Here is a 21,711-nt window from a genome sequence, read left to right on the forward strand (position 1 = left end):
GTATCATGAAATAACAACCACGCCTATATAGAATCTTTATGATTTGGAATTGGGTTTGTGTTCGCCTAAACTGTGTTTTCCTCTTTGAGGAGAAAGGAAAAAATACATTTCATGCCTATGAGCGAAAAGAATATGATGAAACTTTTATACACCATATCCTATTACGAAAGAAAGATAGAGAAAAATATAGTAATTTAAAAATATTTGTATCTATTTACATATATTGAAGTACATTACTTAAACGTAAGTAAATATTTATTTGTATTATGCTCATTCTTGTGGAACACCGTGAGATGGCGTCTTTTATTCTTGTTCTGCATATTTGCACAGAGACAGAAGTACAAAATATCTAACCATGAAATCGGGCTTATAGATTGGTTTCGTTTACTATGCAAGCGTAACCTAATAACGTTGCCTTGATGCTTGTAACAACTACATAATATTCATACAATATTTGTTGGTATGTTTATCACCAACTACATTTATAATAATTGTTTTTTATAATTATATCACTACTTATCTTAAAAAGTCTAAATACGAATGATTTTCGACAGGTCGTTGTGTTTCCGTTACAAAAGACTTTATCGGAATAAATAAGCTTATTACAAAAATATGTCTTTCTAAAAATAAATATTCTCTCTCCTGTAAGAAAATTTGAAACAAACACATGTATACAAAATAAAATTTAAGCTCAGTTTCATCAATACAAATTTGTTATTCAGTAAATCTCGTAAATTATTTAATGTTTCTATATTGGTTGTTGAAGACTTTTAAACTAGGTATATTTATAACCAGTACTAAATTATGGAGAAAAAGTCGAAATAAAACAAAGGGATAAAGCTGACTTAGTATCTGAAGTCCTGTTCTGTATCAATGAAACCAAAACGGCATATATTGACATCCGATGATATTACGCTTTGTATTATAACTTCTGCTAGACTTGAGGGAATCATAGCACTTTCAGCACTATCAGCTTAGTCTATGAATTCGCGAAACCAATAAAGTGGTTGCTACTCGAAAACTGTTTCGTGAGGAACTCAATAATTCGTGTTGTTCACCAAACACAGTTACGATTATCACATCAAGGAGAGTGAGATGGACTGGACATACAGCTAGCATTTGAAACACAATACAATCTTAACTGGAAAACCTGAAGGAAAGAGACCAACTGGAAGACCCAGGAGTAGATGGAATGAAAATATTAAAACGCATCTTAAAAAGACAGGGTGTGAACGTGTGGGCCAGATACATCTGGTTCAAGAAAGGGACACTTGAACACTGAAAATTACTTCTGAATTCAAAAAAGTGCTGGAAATTTCCAGACTACCTGAGTGTCTATTAGATTATTCCCTATCCCTGAAGATGGAGGCAGTATATTCCTCCGAAACGTTGGTATATACATACAACTCGACACGGCGTTATAACCCAGAAGACCAATATCGACTCCTCAAGAATGATTATGCTACATGGAGTTCGTTTCTTCACGCCCCCTACATCTCTGCAGTCAAACATTTGTCAAGCTTGAAATCCCACTACGTCGGCTTAGAACGTCTTACCTTCTCTAATGTCTTTGGAATTGTTCACTCAGGCTGCTATTGGCTCAAACACCTGTTGCACGTTGGCTGTCCATTGGCTGAAACCAGGTAAGCGTAAAGACCACTGGTTATGGTGGGGAGACTAGTACCCGTTTCTATGTGAGTTGAGTTCAAGAGAGGTGTATGATATATCCTTAAATCTGCACATAATGTAATGTTTGCTTGACAATGTCTGGAACGTTTCCGTATCCAGATGCAGTATGTACCTAATCCTTCCTAACAGAATGAAACGGAAAATCACAACAGTGCAAATTAATGACGGATATGTTAACTGCATCACTGAATATATTTGTTATTCCTTATGTATGTCGCTTTTATATTAAAATATACATATAGTTGCAAGTTGAGTACAGTCGAGAAAAGGACAAAATTAATTGCAACCAACAATTTCACACGGAATTATTGTGTTCGATGTTTTGACTGCATCAAATCCCTTGAATGGCCAAATATATAATTTATAAGGGAAATGAATAAAGTTCTGATATTTGACCCCACAACTGTGAAGATGTCTATTATGGTGTTCCGGGTTGTGACGCCTTTCAATATTGAAGGTGGTTAACAACATTTCGGAGGAACCTATCGCCTCCATCTTCATAACTGACACAACTCAGGCGTTATAATCCAGAAAAACTACAATTTAAGTTTTGTGCAAATACTGAATAAAACAGGTTTCGTACAACACACACGGATTTTGCAGTTAAGCAAACAGCTGTATGAAGCCAAAGGTAAAATTACAGTAGGCCTATAACCTACTTCCACCCATTGCAAGCTGTTTCTTATTAAAATAATGTCTGTAATTTCTGTTGAAAAGAAACAGTTACTGCCTGCTTAGATTTGGCAGAACAGCTTTACAGCAATAATGAACCAGTATTTTCAAAAAACATCGGCCTGTGTCATACGTAGAATATTGCCACCAAGACGTAAGGGGAGACAGTTCCACGTATTACAGACTTATATTAGATGGGGTAGAATGGTAATCTGCAATTACATTAGACCGTATTTACATAAAAGTTCGAAAACCATCAGAAATTTTGTTTCGTGAGGGTGGTACCATTAGAAGTAACAGCCCGTAAGCCCTGCAGCCTATTATTAATGAACCGACTATAGGAGGCTGGCTGAGTTACTGAAAACATTCCATACGCAGGGGTGAAAGAGGTTTCACGTGAAATGCAAGGGGATTGAATGGTCCCAATATGTTGTCACTGCTAGGGGCATTCCGATTTGGTTCTAGGCTTGTTAACGACACCTTCAAACTGCATTGGATATGCTATACAGCATCGGATGAGAAAATTATATATCATGGTTATAAAATAAGTTGGGCAGAATGTGAAAGTAAGTACTCGTGATAAATAACTTCTGTGCTTGATTCAGAGAGTACATAGCAGAAAATATGTAGTCATTTGGTTTGAAAACTTAAAAGGAACAAATTTCTTTAAGCCACGCTTATGTGTAAGAATAATATTAAACTGATCACAGAGACATAGCACTGAAGTTGTAAATCGGATTCACTTGCCTCAGGATATGAACTCAGCACTTTTGTCGAAGACATTTAGGGTAAAAACCTTAGGATTATATAACAAGAAATGATTTAATATGCGGGAAACTGTAAGCCATGAGACGCACATGAAATTCCCAGCAGAAAACAAAAAGATACAGTCTAACACACACATAGATTTCTTCACCTATCTGATTGCTAATTGCGGTGCAGTGGTTAATACAGCTGCATGTTATTAGAGAAGTACCGGGTTCGAAACTTGGTTCGGAGACCGGATATCCTGACTGAGTTCCTGTGTTGTCACATCTCTTTCTCCATCTTCCAACAGACAGTTTTCCTAGAAATATCTCTACCAAAATTCTATAAGTATATCTTATATCCCACCTCACAACTCAAATGTTATGCCACAGTAACCGCCTTGATTTCTCTACAGGCATAATAATGATGCTAGCTGACCTGGAGGGTCTGCAGTCTCCTACATTATTTTCATAACGAATGCTAATTAAAAAGCCCTCCACTGGACTCAATCCCGAGAAAATTCCAGCCAACGCCCACCCTCACACCATTATGAAATAAATATAAATGTACCTGTGTTAAAACACTCCTTGAAGTAGCATAAGGATGTCTTTTCGTGGACATTAAATGAAAGTTAAAATCACTATAATTCACTCTAATTCTGCACGACTGGCAGCTAACAGATCCCCATAACAGCCACAATATCGCAGTATTATATCCTTTATTTAGCTACTTGTTTGCACATGAGTCTTAAAATAAATTGTGTCGAAATATTGAGAACCCTCTGGCAACGTCAATCAAATTTGACCTATAATAATGATTTCTCCCACTACAGTGCATTTACCTACAGAAATAGACTAGATTCTGTAGCTACTTTCACTATCAGCCTTGAAATATTCCGCCATTTGTCTGCTGAAGTTTTTTACTATAGTTCTCCGTATTAATATTTAGACTTCTTTATTTACTTTGAGAACAGTTTTTTACTTAATCAACACATCCACATGTCTGGCATCACCTAATAACTTTCAAACCAAGTTAAGAATTTTCGTAAGGCTTTGAGCATTATTGCACTAAAGGCCACTCCACATTAATATTTTTCGCCCTTTCGAATAACTAATATCGGAAAAATATACGGATTTGTGTGTTGTGGTACATCATATTCTACACAGGCTTAGCAATATTTCTTATGATAGGAAGTTAAAAAGTCGAGCAAATTTGCTTTGATGTAGGCCTGTATGTTAATTAAGAGTCATATTGGACCTTTATAAACCAAAGCTACATTAGCGCCACTCCTTTTAGTGCAGGGGTCCTTAACCTTTTCCAGGCATCTAAGGTAATTTTCAAAGCAATTTCTTAAAAATGCTACTAACTATTGCAAATAACTCTGCTCCTTGAGCAATCCAGTGTTGCCATTTGTATGCATCCGTCCAGTGTTCATCAGGAACACACGGACATTAATAAAGGGCGTTTGTTTACATCAGAAACATATGTTACATCATACAGAGTGACACAGTATAATACAAATATAAACGGCCACAAGACACATCGCCGCTTCGCCGATTGAGAACTGGTGTTTTAGTTTAAATTTCTAATGCCGGATATCAACTAAATTCGATCAGCACTTTCGTAGATGTAACATGAGAACAAGCGGATAAAAGTCTCCCCAATCATAATGCGCCCATTTTATGCACACGACGCAAATAACGCACAAAATGTATGATGTGAGGTTTCCACAGCGGTGAGTATGAAGATATCTGTCTTCTGGGTTGTTGCGCTGTGTAATCTGGTAGATGTTTACCAACGTTTCAGAGGTCATATTGCCTCCATCATCAGGACGATCGTTGGTAAACATCTACCAGATTACACAGCGCAACAACACAGAAGACAGAAATCTTCAACGCACAAAATATCTGTTTCATGAAATCCTTGTCTATTAGTTATTTTTACTCATGTGTTACGAAACATTCAGGCATAATATTGGATCGAGAATACTTCAGAATTTTAAAGTGTCAGGCTATCAAAACAGTCAATTAGACGGCAAAAAACTCGATTTACATCTGGTGTGCACGTAAGTTAAATGTAACACTCCGGCCGCATATTGTAACCATTATATATGAGACTGGATAGACCTCAAAGCTGGTTATGTAAAATGTATGAGATAAGGGCAACGGCCGAATCCAAATGTAAATTACTATTCTGCAGTTTGATTGGAAGACTGAGAACACACTCACCTTAAAACTAACAAACAGGACTATTTGTAACAGGTTTTAAACCAAGGTACTTTCGAATACAAGACGGTATGTCCAGGGCCATACTGAAAGGGATTCGTGTTCAAGCCTCCAAAATGTTTCGGTGGAATAGGCAGGTGTAGCAATAATGCAATATAGAATTGTATTTTGGGCTTGTGGGCTCTAATCGGTGTGGGTTACCGAACACAAGAAACGACGCTGACATCCTTCGAAATGCTGTGCAACCATGATCGGCCAACAGCAATGAGTACGAAATAGAGATATAACATAAAAAACTTAGCGCCTACATCACTGAGGCCTGAAAATTAAAACTTGTTCAGATATTTCATAATGACTAGTGGAAAAAGCCTGTTGGAATTTAAAGGGGCATGATTACCCTTATATTTGATCCCTTTCTTTCTTGTTTTCTCTTTATCCCTTTCGTATAATTATCTCCTATAGAAGCACTTCTGAAGACTTCCTAAATGTAGCAGCACTTTTAGAACAGAAAATCCTGCCACCTAACAACACAACTGAAAACTTGGTCAGCCAAGCATAACACAGTCATAAACATTACCCTTTTAAAAATAGGTGTATATATATATATATATATATATATATATATATATATATATATATATATATAATTTTACTGTATGTCAGAACAGCAACTGATAGAGGTTTGCTATACTTCAATCATAACTGAACTTCGGGGTACTGACGGCAGTCACTTCTACTCCATATCTGGGAGTTCCAGAATTCCAGCCTCATGAAAAACATAACCTGACTGAAGATGTTCGTGGTTTTCCTCACGTCCTCCAGGAACCGAGCATACTGGTGTTGTGGTTACGCTACAGCCTTATAGTCAGAAGTTATCGGTTTCGAATCTCGGACGAGTTACCGCTTTCTGACTGAGGTTACACTACCCATGATTTTTACTCATTCTCTCAATGCAAAATCCAGTATACAACCTCAAATAGTCAACTGCCGTCTCGTTCTAAACCCTTAACTATTTGCCGTTCATAATCATCGTTCCATCTCATCCGACAAGTAATAATGGCAGTTGAAAGTGTGTCGCTAAATAACCCAAGAAAAAATTAACAGACACTAAATTATTTGTGCAGTCGTTGACTGATTAAAATACGCCATATCTATATATTTCGTATTTATGACGATTCTAATCTCAATCGGTTGCAGCCACACAAACACTAGCATTCTAAAATACAGACACGGGGTAAGCAAGTCACCACATTACATCACTGCGGAGGTTACTTGTGTGTGTGTGTGTGTGTGTGCGCGCGCGCGAGCGTAAACTACAGAGTGAGCAAAAAAATTTTACACTTTCGAAATAATACAGACACAAATGCGGCGTACTTAGAACTTGACACCCACTCCAGCCGATAGAAATACTCTCGAAGTTTTGTTTCAAATGATCCGGGTAATTGTTATTTTTGCGCGCCTCCGCAAATACCACTAATTTTAAAAATGGCTACCCCACAACAGAGTAGTTTGTGTGTTCTGCAGTTTGCGAAGAAAGAGTCTATAACAGCTGTGAAACGTGCATGTAACACACAATTTCACATGAAACGACCCAGCCTCTACCATAATATTTTCCAGAGTTGAGGCAACGAATCACATCTGTCAAAGCTTCCATCACTGGCGACGCTCTACACAGGTTTGAACGAGTCGGATTGTCGTTCGATATCTGCCGTTTGACTCGATAAACACATATCAGGTCTCTGTGAGGTGTGTACAAAACTTTGGCAGTTTTTCTACAGACTGGTATAGATGTTTAGTTCTAAGTAGGCAGAATTTGTTTTCTGTATCATCATAAAGTGTAAAGTTATTTTGTGCTCACCCTGTATATTGTCAGCATTCCCCTGAGCTAGTGTAATAATATATTATATTGAATTCCTTTGCTTATTACTCCTATGTTCGGTTCGGAGAACTCTTTACTGTCTGAATGGAATGAAAATTCCGTGCCACAGATTGGAAACACACTCCTCGCTACAACTAAATGATTCATTGAAGACTGTTAAGACTCTGAAAAGTCTTTGTCACACGAAGTTGGATTCGAGATCGGATGTTTATCGTTTTAACCTTGACTCATTTTACCGCTCTCATTGATGTATCTTTCTTAGGGTATTTAGCTATAGTGTATCAATAGAAAAAGTTGAATAACAGTCGGCCCGACATTTTTCTCCAATCCCTCTCTTTTTTATGTTGGCAAAGGCGGGCTAAAATAAACATATAAGATCAGAAAATACCAACAGCTTTTTCTCCTAGTTACGGTCGAGAAGATAAGTTTCTTGTCAACACATTTGTAACAGGAAGGCAAAAAGAATAATTTTTCTCTTGCTGGACGGTTTGTAATAAGAAAGAGTTTTGTTTCTTTCCATTTTTCTCTCCTCATAACAGTTCAAAATTTATCTATTTATATCTATTTTTTAGCAAAGGCTGGTGGAAAAACATTCTTTTCCCATTTATTTCGACTTCAAGTTTACAGGATCAGAAACAGAGTAGTAAATAATTACGCCGGAACTAAAACCCATTCAATTTCTCAAGAATTCTCTATTTTCTAGGCACCACCTCATAGCATATATTACGTTCTAGACCTATATTCCAAGTGGAATCACCGTGAAATTTTAAAGAACAGATACTTGCGAGTAAGTCAAAACTACGAGAAATATTCACAATACACGGAAGACAGTATACAAGTTACTGTTATAAAATCCTCTCAGGCGATTAGCCGTGATCGCCCGAGAGGATGTTGCAGAATTTATTCGCCGTGGGACGTTTCGCATCTTACATATTCATGTTACTGGTCTAACAATAAGACAGTTGCTTTCAGTTTTTCTCTGGGTAACGAAACGTCAGGTTCCCTAAAAGGAGGGTATTAATTTTCTGACCACATGAGTGATTACAAGCTTTTGAAGAAAGTAGAGGGTCATCAGTGAATGGAATAAGGAATAATAATCACATGCTTCTCACGTTTTCATTAAGAAATAAATTTTAACGTGCTAAAAGCATCAAAAATTAGTTATGGTCTGATTTGGATGGGTGACCGTTCGAGATCACTTCGCGCCACGGTTATGTTTACACCCTTAATCAGAATTCGTAGCCGTCAGCGTTATTCTTGACAATTCGTGACCGTTAGCTTTGTTCCGGACCAATTAGTATTCGTTACAGTCTGTTATAATCACTCCAGGCCTCTCAAAGTTTTATACAGTCTGTTATATTCCTATAAAACCTTAACATCACTACAAACTTCAACATGGATCTTTCGAAATATCGGAAATTTTACCACTTCCATGAAGTGAGATACCCATAAGAATCAAGAATGGAGATGCACTTACCTACTCCACATGGCAATAAAACAGGATGACTCTTTAGTGGCAACAATGGGACGTATACTGGCAGTGTGTACTAGACAAATTTCCGCCTGTGAGATTTGAGGTTTTTCACGGCAGTGAGTATGAACATATTGTTCTTCTGAGTTTTGGCCCCGTGTACTGAATGTACATTTTATGGGCTGAAGATGAAAACAGTATGTCTCTCCGAAACGTTGGGAGTCACCTACGAGTATACACAAGATCATCGTAAGTTCCGATGATGACGTCGTTGAATAGAAACACGCAGTGGCGACGCCACCTAATCAAGCGAGTTTTGATTACCAATAATTCTACGTATATACAAACCCGAGTAGAAGCCACTTTCCTATAACTTCATAATTTTACACTCACTAGAGCGTCGTAAGTGTGTTTATAATATGCCACTATAAAACTTTCATGTATTAAGTTATACGGCTTCGTAATACCAAAATATTTTTATTCAACAAACAGTTTCAATTGTCTTGATACAGTGAGTGTACCGACACTTCTCCTCCATCGGCATATGTTTCCAATTGTCAATGCTCAGTGACTGTACGAACACTTCTCCCTCCACAAGTAGTTTCAATTGTCTCGATGCAGCAACTGTACCGACACTTCTCGTCTCTTCCCGAGCAGTTTTTGCCCTTCATAAAAGCTCTCAACAAGATGGCCGAATGCAGAGTCATAATGGCAGCTTGACGTATTGCGTGTCGCATAGCTTTCAGGATAAGTGCCTTTTCGATCTTATTTAGCCAATCCTAGGATCACGACAGTAAACTTTATAAATTGTATCCCCTAAAATATTTTAAAATTCTGACATAAAGCATTAACTCGTTTCACGTTGACCACCTATCAATTTGTACATCTGTTAATGACCGTATCTGACAACTCTAAATAACGTAAAGCACACAGCCAGTAAATAGGAGACACGCACGTCGGTTCCGTCAGGTAGAGTCTGCGACAGTTACTTGAACTTTATTCTAGAGAGACAGCCCTCATGCCTTCGCTAGGTAATGCCCTCATTATTAAGTTCAGAGTCATTCATTAGAACTCAACTGACGCCAGATGAGTTATCTTCAACCCAAAATATTTTTTACCAATGCAGTATTTTTATATTCACTTTCCTAAAGGAAACACTGTAACGCAGTTGCACAAACATAAAAACTTTCAAATCCATACTGTTTCCGCCATGCTTTTAAACACAAATTGTTGGTGACGGGGCGTCAGCCAGTATCACGGAATTCACACCGACTTTTATAAAAATCGGTCAGTGTTGCTACTGCTATTTAGTTGTTTCTTTTCTTAACGAAGATGCTTCAACTGCTAAATGTAAATTATAAATCGTCAAATGGGAGAATGACTGGGAATTATAAATTTGGAAAGATACGAAAACAAGCGATTGGTACATACTTTTAACGTAGGCCTACTGTCACAGCATCTGCCCCAGAGACAGAAAACCAAAACCTCAATCAGAAAAACCATCTCCTGGCGTGGCATGTCGATGTCATAAAATTGTATTCCACGCCAAAAAACACTGTGACACTCGCAATTTTATCGAATTTAGGTTATTTAAACAATGCCGTTTAGACCGCAGATGTGCCGATTTGGGTGAATAATTATAAATGGCGAATAGGCACACATTAATTTAGTCGATTTCTCTATTACACAGAATGGGCCCACCTAACACAAGAGGTACGTACCTGTAAGTTGATTCTGTTCTATTTAAAGACGCTAGATTGGCATTCTAGAATTTACATGGAGAGACGAAGGTCACTCTCAAAAAATCTGTTAGATTATCCGGTAAAACAATCGAAATTATACACTCACACTTCCCGAATACAAGTCTATATCTCGGTATAATAACTAACCTCTTCAGTTCTACCTCTCGTTCTCCTGGGTTCAGCTCCGAGTTAAGACTTATACGCTTAAAAATGAAGAGGGAAAGAGAGAAAATTACGAAAACCTTGGTCAGGACAACCAGGCTGTCCCAGATCTAGAAATGAAATCTTGACCCATCCGAATACTAAGCAGGAGTGCCAACCACTCGGAGAGTTTCGGTATCCTAGTTGAATCGTGGGGAATGCGAACACGTGCAGCTTCCTGCAGTAATTCGGAACTGAGAGGAAGCATTGGATTACTAATCGCTGTATCTGCAAACATATTCTGAGAAGTGACACACGTCCCGAATTTTGTTTATTTATTTATGAGATATTTAACGACGCTGTCAGTAGTTCAGACTACATAACATCGAATAGGATGATTGATCAAAACAGTGAAAAGGAGATGAAACGGTCGCGGTATAATCTCTGCCTGGAGGTAATGAGGAAAACAGAGAAAACTCTGAAGCATGGTAGTCGTTCTCCGGGCAGAGATAATCCAGGACTCCGGAGTAGGAAGCTCGCTCACGACGTTTGGAGGAAGCCTTACACAGCAGGCAGCAAGGTGGCGTCTTCTGCTGCCTTGCCGTGAACGCTGCAGCTCGAAGGCAACTGCATTATCGACTTTGCACGCCTCCTTCCGCTGGTTCTCTTCATCCTCTAACTTTAAGTCCTTTAATGAATACATGCAGTTGCTTTTTTGTCGTATAAAGAAAGAAAATAAAAAAGCTGTAATAGAAGTTTGCAACAGGTTAATCCTGTACAGTCACCTCTAAATAAATGTTGTACGACACCAAGTGAGCTTTTGTAAGTCTTCCAAAATTCCAGGTTAACAGAGGTGGTAAGGTTAAGATAAAACACGCCTCTGTAACCTGAATTGTCAGTTACAGTGTTACTGCTCCTTTCTTATTCATTTGCCTTGATTTACAACATAAAACTTTTCTGGCCAGTCAAGGAGTCACTGTTAAACAGCCACAGGTTCGAATCTTGGTTGCGAGAAACTCGTCTTCAAAGTTCTACCTGCAGAGATCGCAGTTTATTTAATGCCCATCTACCAACTTCAGATGTTAATGTAAGTTTAGGTTCTCAAGGCGGCGAGTATAAATATGGTTGTCTTCTGGGTTATTGCGCCGCGTAGTCTGGTAGAAATTTACCGAGGTACTTCCTGCCTTCATCGTCAGGGAAATGAAACGTTGGCAAACTTCTATCAGACTACGCGGCACAACAACTGAAGATGTTAATTTGTATAATGAAATGGAAGATCTAGGAATAAATCAACGCGCCCTGTTTCAAAGTACAATCACCAGTATTAATCCCAAAGTACTAATGCAAACAGCACTACGCTCTGGCTGTTTTAACTCCGGATAAACGGCCGCCAGTACCCAACAGATGAGAAGCTGTGGGCCCCAGAGTCGGTCTCAACGTAATGGCTCAGAATCGCATCCCGACCATCTAACCTGTACAAGTACCTTTACTGAGCTATTCAGGCTTTTTATAAGGTACAGTCCACGACTGTAATCTTGAGACTTGCGGGGTGAGGAGGTGGGGTGAAGGAGGAAAGAGGTAAGATAGCGTCTGCCTTTAACGCTACGGACTTAATGCATTCCTTGCAAGTCTCAAGATTACAGTCATGGACTGTATATCAACTAGAAATTGTGGATATGTACGTATTGCATGTTCACTTACAGCTCGAGAAGGGATAATCGGCTTGCACCAAATTTGGCATGTTTGCTGTTTGAGACCAGGAAGAGAACACAAATGTACATACACTTAGGGGCACTTAGGGGAGAGGAGGTGATACTCATTCTCAACCTGGGCACTAGGAGGAGGTGAGAGGTCAGCAGCACGCCCCGGCCGCGTTTTACCCCCAGGAAAAGAACCCGGTATCTATTGGACAAGAGGCTGGGTGGACCCCAGAGCCGCTATGGACCCAGAGGCTAGAAGATACTCCTGTGACTCTGTCGGGGATAGAACCCCAGTCGCCCATCCCGTAGCCAGACTGAGTTGTCCGGCTCACAGGAAGAGAGCATACAAAAATCGAATCTCCAGGAAAAGAATGCCCTGACTTCGATTCCCGGTGAGAGCGGTTCTTGTCGCCCGGAAATTAAGCACGATAGAAGAACGGCACCAAGACGAAAGTTGTTTGTTTCGAAGAGCGATTACAGAAACAGATACTAGAACACCGAAAAACTGTCCTGGTTTCGATTCTCGGTGAAGATGTTTTCTGTAGCTCGGAAACTAAACACGATAGGTCAACAACAACGCCAAGGTCAAATTTGTTTGTTTTGGGTAAAGGTGCTACAAGAACAAAGGCTGCCGTCACGAAAAAGCTGTCCTGGGTTCATGTTCCGATGAAGACGATTTCAGTAACTCCAAAAGTAAGCACAATAGAACGGAGCAAAGAACAAAATTCTTGTTTTGGCGAGGAGATTACAGAAACTAAAATCACAAACCCCAAAACTGTCCTGAGTTAGAACCTCGGTGAAGACGTTGGGTTTAGGGATAAGTTTTTTCTATGACGTTCAACGATACGTATCAAATGATCAGGCCTATCACAAGCCTTCGGGAAACAAAGACTGATAAGAAATGTAAGCATTTGTCAAATTTTCCCACAGCAGCATTGCGGGAACTATGCCAGGATTCTTAGAGGCCGAAAACATTAGCTATGATGTGGCTATTTCAGCCTGTGGGTGCATATACAAGTTCTATAACATCGATAGGTTCTATAAATACACCATAAAAGTTGTTGTTGCTGCCCAGGAAATGGCCAGTGATAATAAAACTTGTCCCTCAAGACTGGAACAAAATTCTAGTTCCCCGGAGCGATGAATTCCAGTAACTACAGCAGCAATTAACTTCTCGTCTGAGGACCGGAGATTTCTGAGAGACCTACACTCACGAAAGAAATATGAACTTATCAAGAACAGAACGTAGTACGCCAATTGCCTTCCACACGTTTCCCAGGCGCGTCCGTTGCGTATGCCTACGTGTTACGTCATTGTCCTCGATGTTCATTTGTTGCTGGTTAATTCTTCTTGCGAGACAATTTGCATTTATTTGAGCATAATTTAAAGTTCTCGTGGCGAGGTACGAAGCCGGCTGTCTTCTGGGTTGTAGCGCAGTGTAGTCTGCTACAAGTTAACCAACGTTTAAGAGGTCCTTGCTGTCTCCATAATCAGAGCAATTGGATCATTAAAATTGTAATCTCACTGATATAAATGTTGTATACGATTGTTTGTGAGAAGAACTTCGACAACATTTAACCTAAGCCAATATGTTGGTTGATATATCCTGTTGCCATTTATGCAATACTAATAAATATTTAGCTAAATATTGAATGAATAAACATTTGTTATATTATTGAATACAATTTACTTCTATTCCATTATCTTTACATTAAAACTTACAACTAAAATGACCACAGTCAAACAGCATTTAAATAAGTAAATAGGTCCTATTATTTTCTTTTTAACAAAATGAATAAAACATCAAATGAACGTCAGTAGTCAATTCCTTTGTGCTGACGACACAGAGATAGATTATTCTCTCAAAGCTACTCTTGAAACAGATCGTACTAGAGAAGCTAAAAGTTGCTCAGCGATTCAAGAAATTGCCCGTCTTTTGTGAAACCCAAGATCTAACTGTCGCTTTCAAAGAGCCAAACACTGATCCCTATCCTAAACAACAGAAACACAGTCCACACCCTTCCAAGCTATTCATTAAGCTCCATTTTAATATTATCCGCCCATCTACAACTAGGTGTTCCAAGTGATCTCTTCTTTTGGATTTCCCAACAAAAATTTTGTACGTACTTTCTATCTCTCATACGTGCTAAATGTTCCACACATCTCCCCGCCCCACTTGATTTGTGCATCATCAAAATTAATTAAGAATGCAAAGTATGAAGCTCCTCTTTTTAAAAATTTCTGTAACCTCGTGTTACTTCATTTTTCTTTCAGATACAAATAACTTATTAAGTTATCGTCAGGTCCCTCTTTTCAGTCACCCACAATGTATCTTCTATTTATGTGAGAGACCAAGTGTCACCCCATAAAAGTAACAGAGAAAATTATAGATATTAAGATGGATTATCTCAGAACCTCAAGATAAATTATGTTTTGAAACAGTCCACGACCACTTCCGCCCATATTCTTCCAAATTCATCATTCACACGCATTATTCGTTTGACACTGAGCAGCTGTGTATTCAGTTCAGGAAAAAAATCATTAAACATGCTAGCAAAAATAAATGGAAACAGAACGAGGAACTTAAGAAAGATAAGCATCCCCGGGTTCATAAAAGTAATATTCAGGTAACATTCATGCTTTAATGCCTCTCTGTAAAGTAAAACATAGATCAAATTTGTTTCTGTATCTTCTATATCACGAAGGCGTGTAAGGGCATGGAAATAAAAAGTACCATATATTCTTAATCTCGGCACTAGATAATTTCAGTGATCAGCTTCACGCTTCGGTCGCTTTATCCGCGGTGGGAGGTTAGCACGTCCAAAAAATCGGCAACGGCACAGCAGTGGTAAAGAAAACGAATCCGCCCCTGCCAGAATTGGAACTATGACCGTTCTGCTTTACAGATATAATACTGGATACTGGGAACGACCCGTTCTTCAAGTGCCTGAGCACTGCGGGTCCCAACTTTTCGCTGGCTTCATCTATAGACATTTGTAGGACTCCTTGGACGAGGGATCGGCCCGTCGCAAGGCCTCTGCCTGTACACAGGACAGCACAACACAGAAAAACGCGGAAAAACATCCATGCCTTGAGTGGGATTCGAACCCACGGTCCCAGCGACCAAGCGGCACAAGGCCCACGCCTCAGACAGCGCGGCCACTGCGACCCCGCAGATACAATACTACTAATAAATTAGATATTTAAACGTATTCCAGTCTTCGTAGCCGTGCGGCCTAGGCCGTGAGTCTTAGCGGTTCGGACACTGGGATAGTGGGTTTGAACCCCGCTCAAGACATGGATGTAGTGTCCACATCTTTCTGTGTTGTGCTGTCATATGTAGGCAGAGGCCTTGCGACGGGCTCATCACCCGTCCTGCTGTCTTGGAGTCCTGCCAAACGTCTGAACTGATTCATAATTTCAGAAGAAATTCTGAATTGGAACAGGCCACAAGGCCTGATCAATAAGAGTTCATGATGATGATGATGATGATGATGATTTACATTGACTGCGATATGAGCACATGAAATTCAGAGTTCATTCTGCTATCTTCTTCTGGAGAATATTTCTGCAAGTTACCCGAACCTGTTTCGACATTTGGTGGGACTCCTTCGACGTGAAGTCGGACCGTCGGAAGGCATAAATATATACAGGACAACACAACATAGAGACGTCGCGGACACATATCCATGCCATAATTTGGATTCAAACTCAGGATCTCAGTGTTCGAGAGGCCAAGACCCACGCCTCAGACCACGCGGACAATTTTATTGTCCATTCTTTTACCTGTAAAATGTCTTATCAGAATTACATGAACAGTTGAAGGGCAAAAAACCTGTCTAAGAAAGAAACTGGTTTTAACACTGAAAAACAAACACTGTAATCACATTAAGGTCAAATTATGCGTTTTAAACTTATGACCAGTAAATTCGGCAGCACAAAAAGTTAGAGAAATAAATTTTTTCCTGAAATGCTACGGACAAAATAACAGTAAATAATACTTTATAAATACAATTACAGGTCAGCTTCCTCCAAGCAGGCATGGAAGTACAAACTGAGCTTAGCGTGAATACGGTATAAAGATATTTCAAAACTTTTAAAAAGTTTTTCCACGTACTCTTAAATGCGAAGCAACATGAAGCCTAAAACAACGCAGAAACAAAAATTGTTCTTTACAGGTTAAAGCGTTGTAATTTCTTCAAGAGGAAGTCTATTATTATCTGAGACAATCTGCAGAATAATTTTGCTGCATTTATAGTCCGACTCTAGTTCATGGAACCCAGAGGTTCATCACCATAATCACAGAAGTCCATCAGTGGATCCTATCACAGACAGCTCTGTCCAGTCAACACCGTCACACTCTGTATCTCCAAGACCCCATTTAATGGCCTAAGAAACACGATGGCTTTCTTCTGTGTTGTTGTCTGGTCGACATTTACCGACTTTTCCGATATTATTTCTTCCTCCACCATTATGGTAATGATGCAGACAGCGCAAACACGAAATAAAAATACCTCAAAACTTGTCCAAATGTTTATTACCGGTTAATGCGTCGTAATTTTTTCAAGAGAAATTATTTTGATGATGATGGAGGGACCAAGGACCTCTGAAACGTTGGCAAAATTCTACCAGACTATACGGCGCTACAACCCAGAAGACAGCCATCTTCGGGCTCCCCGCCGTGAAAACCTCAAATCCTATATATCTACTGCTTCTCATTAATATTACGCTGCCTACTGTCTCGAATTAATCATCCTTGACTTTGTGTTCGGAAAAGTCTGCCATTAGGTCGTTGTAGTCCACGCTGAGGATAGACTGACTACTTCTCTCCCTCTCTAGAAAGTTCAGCCAAATCACCCAATCTCTCTTGTAAACGCTGTACAGGGTGATTAAAAATCCCTGTTCAATTGTTAGAAAAAGTGTTGAAAGTGGGAAGTGTTCCAAAAGACCCTGTGCACATACACACTCTAGGCGTGCCCGTGATGTGTGTATGACCTTGACTGCTTATACCTTCCTTCAACTAGTTGTGTTGTGTTGTAACCGTAGGTCTAAGCACGTCCACCAGGATAGATACATTTGTGGTCTTACAGGTGAAAAAGGAAAACGTCAATTGACTAGTTCCAGCGACCTACCATTCTCACAATTAACTTACATAACATGAATCTAAATGTTATGGTACCATCTCTTTCTGGGCTTTTCAAGTGATTGTTTTACATGGTGTTTTCCCACCAAAATTCTATACATATTTCTTAAATATTTCATCCTACCCATACGCCCAGCACTTCGTCATCTCATAGATTTCACTTTCCTAACAAACTGAACAAACTCGAGAAGTTCATTGCTAAGAAATATGTTAAACTGCGTTCCTACTCGCAAATCTTTTCGTCGCCATCGTATTCAAATACTTGCACCTTACGGTCTTCCTTCGAAGATATCAAATTCAACACTGACACAAGACAATTCTCAAAAATATTGTTTCATGTAACCTAGAGTTCTTAATCTTTAGTGTTCTGGAAAGTATATGGCATGAACTAAATATTAGAATACATTTCCCTGATGTATTCATCCTAAATTTGATCACGGGCATTATTTATAAATGTTTTGTTACTGTTATTCCCATACATTAATATTTACATTTTTAAACATAATAAACCGATCTATTACGTATAGTTACATTATGACTGTGTTGCTGACTTTTGGTTTCGCGTCACGGTAAGTCAGAGGAATGACACTACGCCAAGTCTGCCCGACGTGGGGGCGCAACCGGATATGCTGTGTGGTTGCATCTGTCACGGAGTTGCTTGGCTTGGAGGCTGCATCTCCCCTGCTGCTGCTCTGGGGCCAGAATACACTTCGGAATTCGAAGCCGTTTTTTGGAGGGGGGCTTTATGTCAGTCTTGCTGGAGATGCGACAGGTAGTTCATTGCACTGCGATGAGGTCAATGAAACGAGGATACTTGGTGGGGGGAACAGAGAGGGGGTACAAGTACACTCGCTGCCAGCAACAAGCATCCCCCACAATCTGGGGAACGATCCCACTAGATTAACCAGCTGACTAAATTTCTGGTAGTAAAACCAGAAGGTTCAACATTCCTAATATCAAAGCCCACCATTGGAAACGATCCTGAGCCACTTCAACCCACCTTCCATCCTCAAAACCTATTTCCGTGTATCTGTCTTAATATTATCCGCAATCTCCCTAAGGGTCTTCGGACAGACCGCCTTCTTACGGGCTTCCCCGCCTTAACTCAGTAGAATGTCTTGTCTTTTAAATCCGCACTACATCTCTAGTCTGTTACAGCGTCGTAGACTTCACAAATCTAACGATACTGTATCACGTAAATAACGATGTTCCTCCTTAATATCCAAAATATTCAACTTCCATCATCCTCCTTACGTCGGAAGACAGTCGGTGCAAAAGAATCTCCATATTCTGAAGGGCTATATTTAATGAAATAATTTATTTTCATTACGTTCGATTCCCGGCGGTGCCCGAATTTATAACTTGTGTTGGGCAAGGCCGTGGTCTAGGCAACACGGAGTATTCCACCGGGGGCTTCCCCGGTTTCTCCGTGGCATCCCAACAATTACTCCATTCACACACAGAAGAAGGCAATGGCAAACCACTTCTGGATCATCTGCCAAGAACGTATATGAACAGGTCTCAATCCGAGAAAAGGATGGAAGGATCCTGTTCATATGGACCTGTCGTCAGACAGAACACTAAAATAATAAAAATAAATAAAACTGGAAAGTTATCATCATCAACATAATCACTGCAATTCTTATTTTTTCTTGTGCTGCATCTGTAATTGGCTATCTGCCTGCTGGTCCAGCACACTAATAAAAATAACTTAATTGAATTACCACATCATCTTATCTAAGACGGAGGGAAAAATACTATAAAAGTTTAGTATCTTTCATTTTATTGTCTCAGGCTGCTGCCTTCGTCATATGACTTAGGTAATCAGTGTTTCTTTTGACTCAGAAGGATGGCGACCGTTCAAAAAAATTAAACTTCAGTGTGTGATGATATATTTGAAGTGCATTATTCTTGACGAGTAACATAATTTTCGTAATGCACACAGGGAGATTCCTCCTGATCACAAAGCAATTTAATGTCGTAGTTTACAGATGGGAACACCAAAAAGGATTATCCGAAGTATTACACCAACAATTGAGTTTTTAAGCTTAAAAATTAATCTAAAACATAAAGTTGATTTTCTCAAATTATTTTTTACTTCATCTCTCTTAAGTTAAAATGTGTGCTCCAGCAGTTTGTTCTGAAAAACACCCAGACTGAAAGATCGAGTTCACATCCATGTAAAATAACAGACAAAACTGTAGGTGATAGTTCAGGTTCCCACGGCGGTGAGTGTGAAAATTACTGGTTTCAGTGATGTGAAATGTAGGGCGATCGTCCTGATGATGGAGGCAGCAATTATCTGTGAAACTTCAGAAAACTTCTACCAGACTATACGGCGGAATATCCCAGAAGACATTAAAACTGGAGTTCTGTACTGTACGAGCTTTACTACATATTACAATAATATATCTCGAATAAGGTTAATATATCTGAGAAAAAATATTCATAATCCTGTGATGAAATAAACTGGCTACAGTGCAAATACATAATTCTAGACAAGTAGAATGCCGAAGCAGACACTGGTAAAAAAAACACTTGGGGGGGGGGGGGGCAGATCCTGGGAGACCGAAGAAAAGCGGAAGAGACCGATTACATCTGACGCGTGTAGGAACAGGCGATTCAGCGCAATTCTTCACAGTTCGTGATGATAATCACAGCAATCGTTTCCCGATTCAAACTGCTGTTTTAAGAGGGCAACTGACCTGAAGTAAGCTTGCACCGATCACAGCCGTTCCAGATACCTGTCGGCCAAGGCTCGATCCGTCAGTGGCTACTAGTGAGGTTAGGTTACGTGTGTTCAGAGTGAACTGGGAAACTCAAACAACACATAACTCGCCTGTGTGTTGACAGAGTGGGCTGATCCCGTCTTACGAACTACCACAGGACTCAAATACTAGCCGAGCCGTGCATCATTTAGAGAACACAAAGTCGATTCCTGTTCCGTATTAGGGGGTTCCCGATTCGAATGCTAGCCCGACAGCAAGTACCTTGACTGACGTTTCTGCATTACTCAGTTCTAGTGAACGAACATTGAAACGCTAACAAATTATAAACTTTCTTTTTCGTCTTCTTATTTCAAATGCATATCATGTAATGGAATGAAACAAAACATCATTAAACGAACCAAAATCCTACTTAATGCAAATTGATGGTTCGAGTCTTTCTCAGGGCACAGACGTTTTCGTATCTTTGTTTTGTCCTGTGATTGTACAGGCCTTGCTATAGATCGATCACTCATCCAAGGAGCCCTGCCGCTATTCTGAATACGGAATTAAAATATTTCTACAATAGAAATCATAAAATTGGACCAGAAAAGAAGGGAACAATAAAATGTGAAAAGTAGAAGCGAAAAAGAATGATAAAACGATGAAAGAACCGAAGATGATAAAGAGCGAAATAGGAATGAAATAATGGAAGAAAACGTTTGAAGAAATGAATAACAAACAACAGAAAGAAAGCAAGAAACAACATATTCAGGGATAAAGTTAAACATGGGAATAAAGAAACAAATTAAGAACAAAAGTGATTTAGTTTCAACTCACCACACTCCCACCCCTTGCATCCACACTCGCTCAAACTTCTAGTGGTGAGTACAGCTGAGCTGTGGGCCACTCCTGCAACAGAGAGACGCCGGTTCATAAATCTACCACAAAAGTGGCGTGGGACCGCCATACGAGGTGCGATCGGAAAGTTTCTAGACTGTGTCAATAGAGGGCGAACAGGATGTAGTACGAGCTTCTGCCGCTAGGGGGTGCGGCCTACATTCATAGTGAATCAGTGTGCCAGCCGGCATCATCGAATTAGCATTTGTTTCTTAGTTACGGGCGTTTTGGTAGTGCATTACACCGACCCTCCTGCGATTTCGGAATGGCGGAGTTTCATGAACAAATCAAATTTTGCCAAAGACTCGCCAAAACGGCTACGGAAACCTATGAAATGCTAAAGCAAGCATTTGGGGAGTCCGCAATGGGTCGTGCACAAACTTTTGTGTGGCATTCACGTTTTAAAAATATCCGAACCTCTGTCGATGATGGACGACCATCTTCGAGCACAACGCCCGAAAATGTTACGAAGATTCGGCAGGCCATTCACGAAGATCGACGTCGTACCATCAACGACTTGTGCGACATTGTTGGGATAGGCTATGAGACCTGTCAGCTGATTCTAAAGGAAGAAATCCACATGCGACGCATCGCAGCCAAGTTTGTGCCAAGGCTCCTGTCTGAGGACCAGAAGCAGAATCGACTTCTCGTTTGTCAGGAGCTCAAAGATCTTGCAAGAACCGACCCCAACTTCCTT

The 21,711-nt window shown here is 39.8% G+C and overlaps 1 long non-coding RNA gene across 1 annotated transcript in view; it reads left to right on the forward strand.

The window, feature by feature from the left end:
- LOC110828100 (uncharacterized) overlaps window positions 1-21,711 on the forward strand; it is a 156,879-nt gene that overhangs the window by 108,403 nt on the left and 26,765 nt on the right. The window lies entirely within an intron of this gene.

This window comes from Zootermopsis nevadensis, unplaced genomic scaffold (assembly GCF_977971745.1).
Source record: "Zootermopsis nevadensis isolate Lab colony 2312 unplaced genomic scaffold, Znev_1.0 Znev_ptg000006l, whole genome shotgun sequence".
NCBI lineage: Eukaryota > Metazoa > Arthropoda > Insecta > Blattodea > Termopsidae > Zootermopsis > Zootermopsis nevadensis.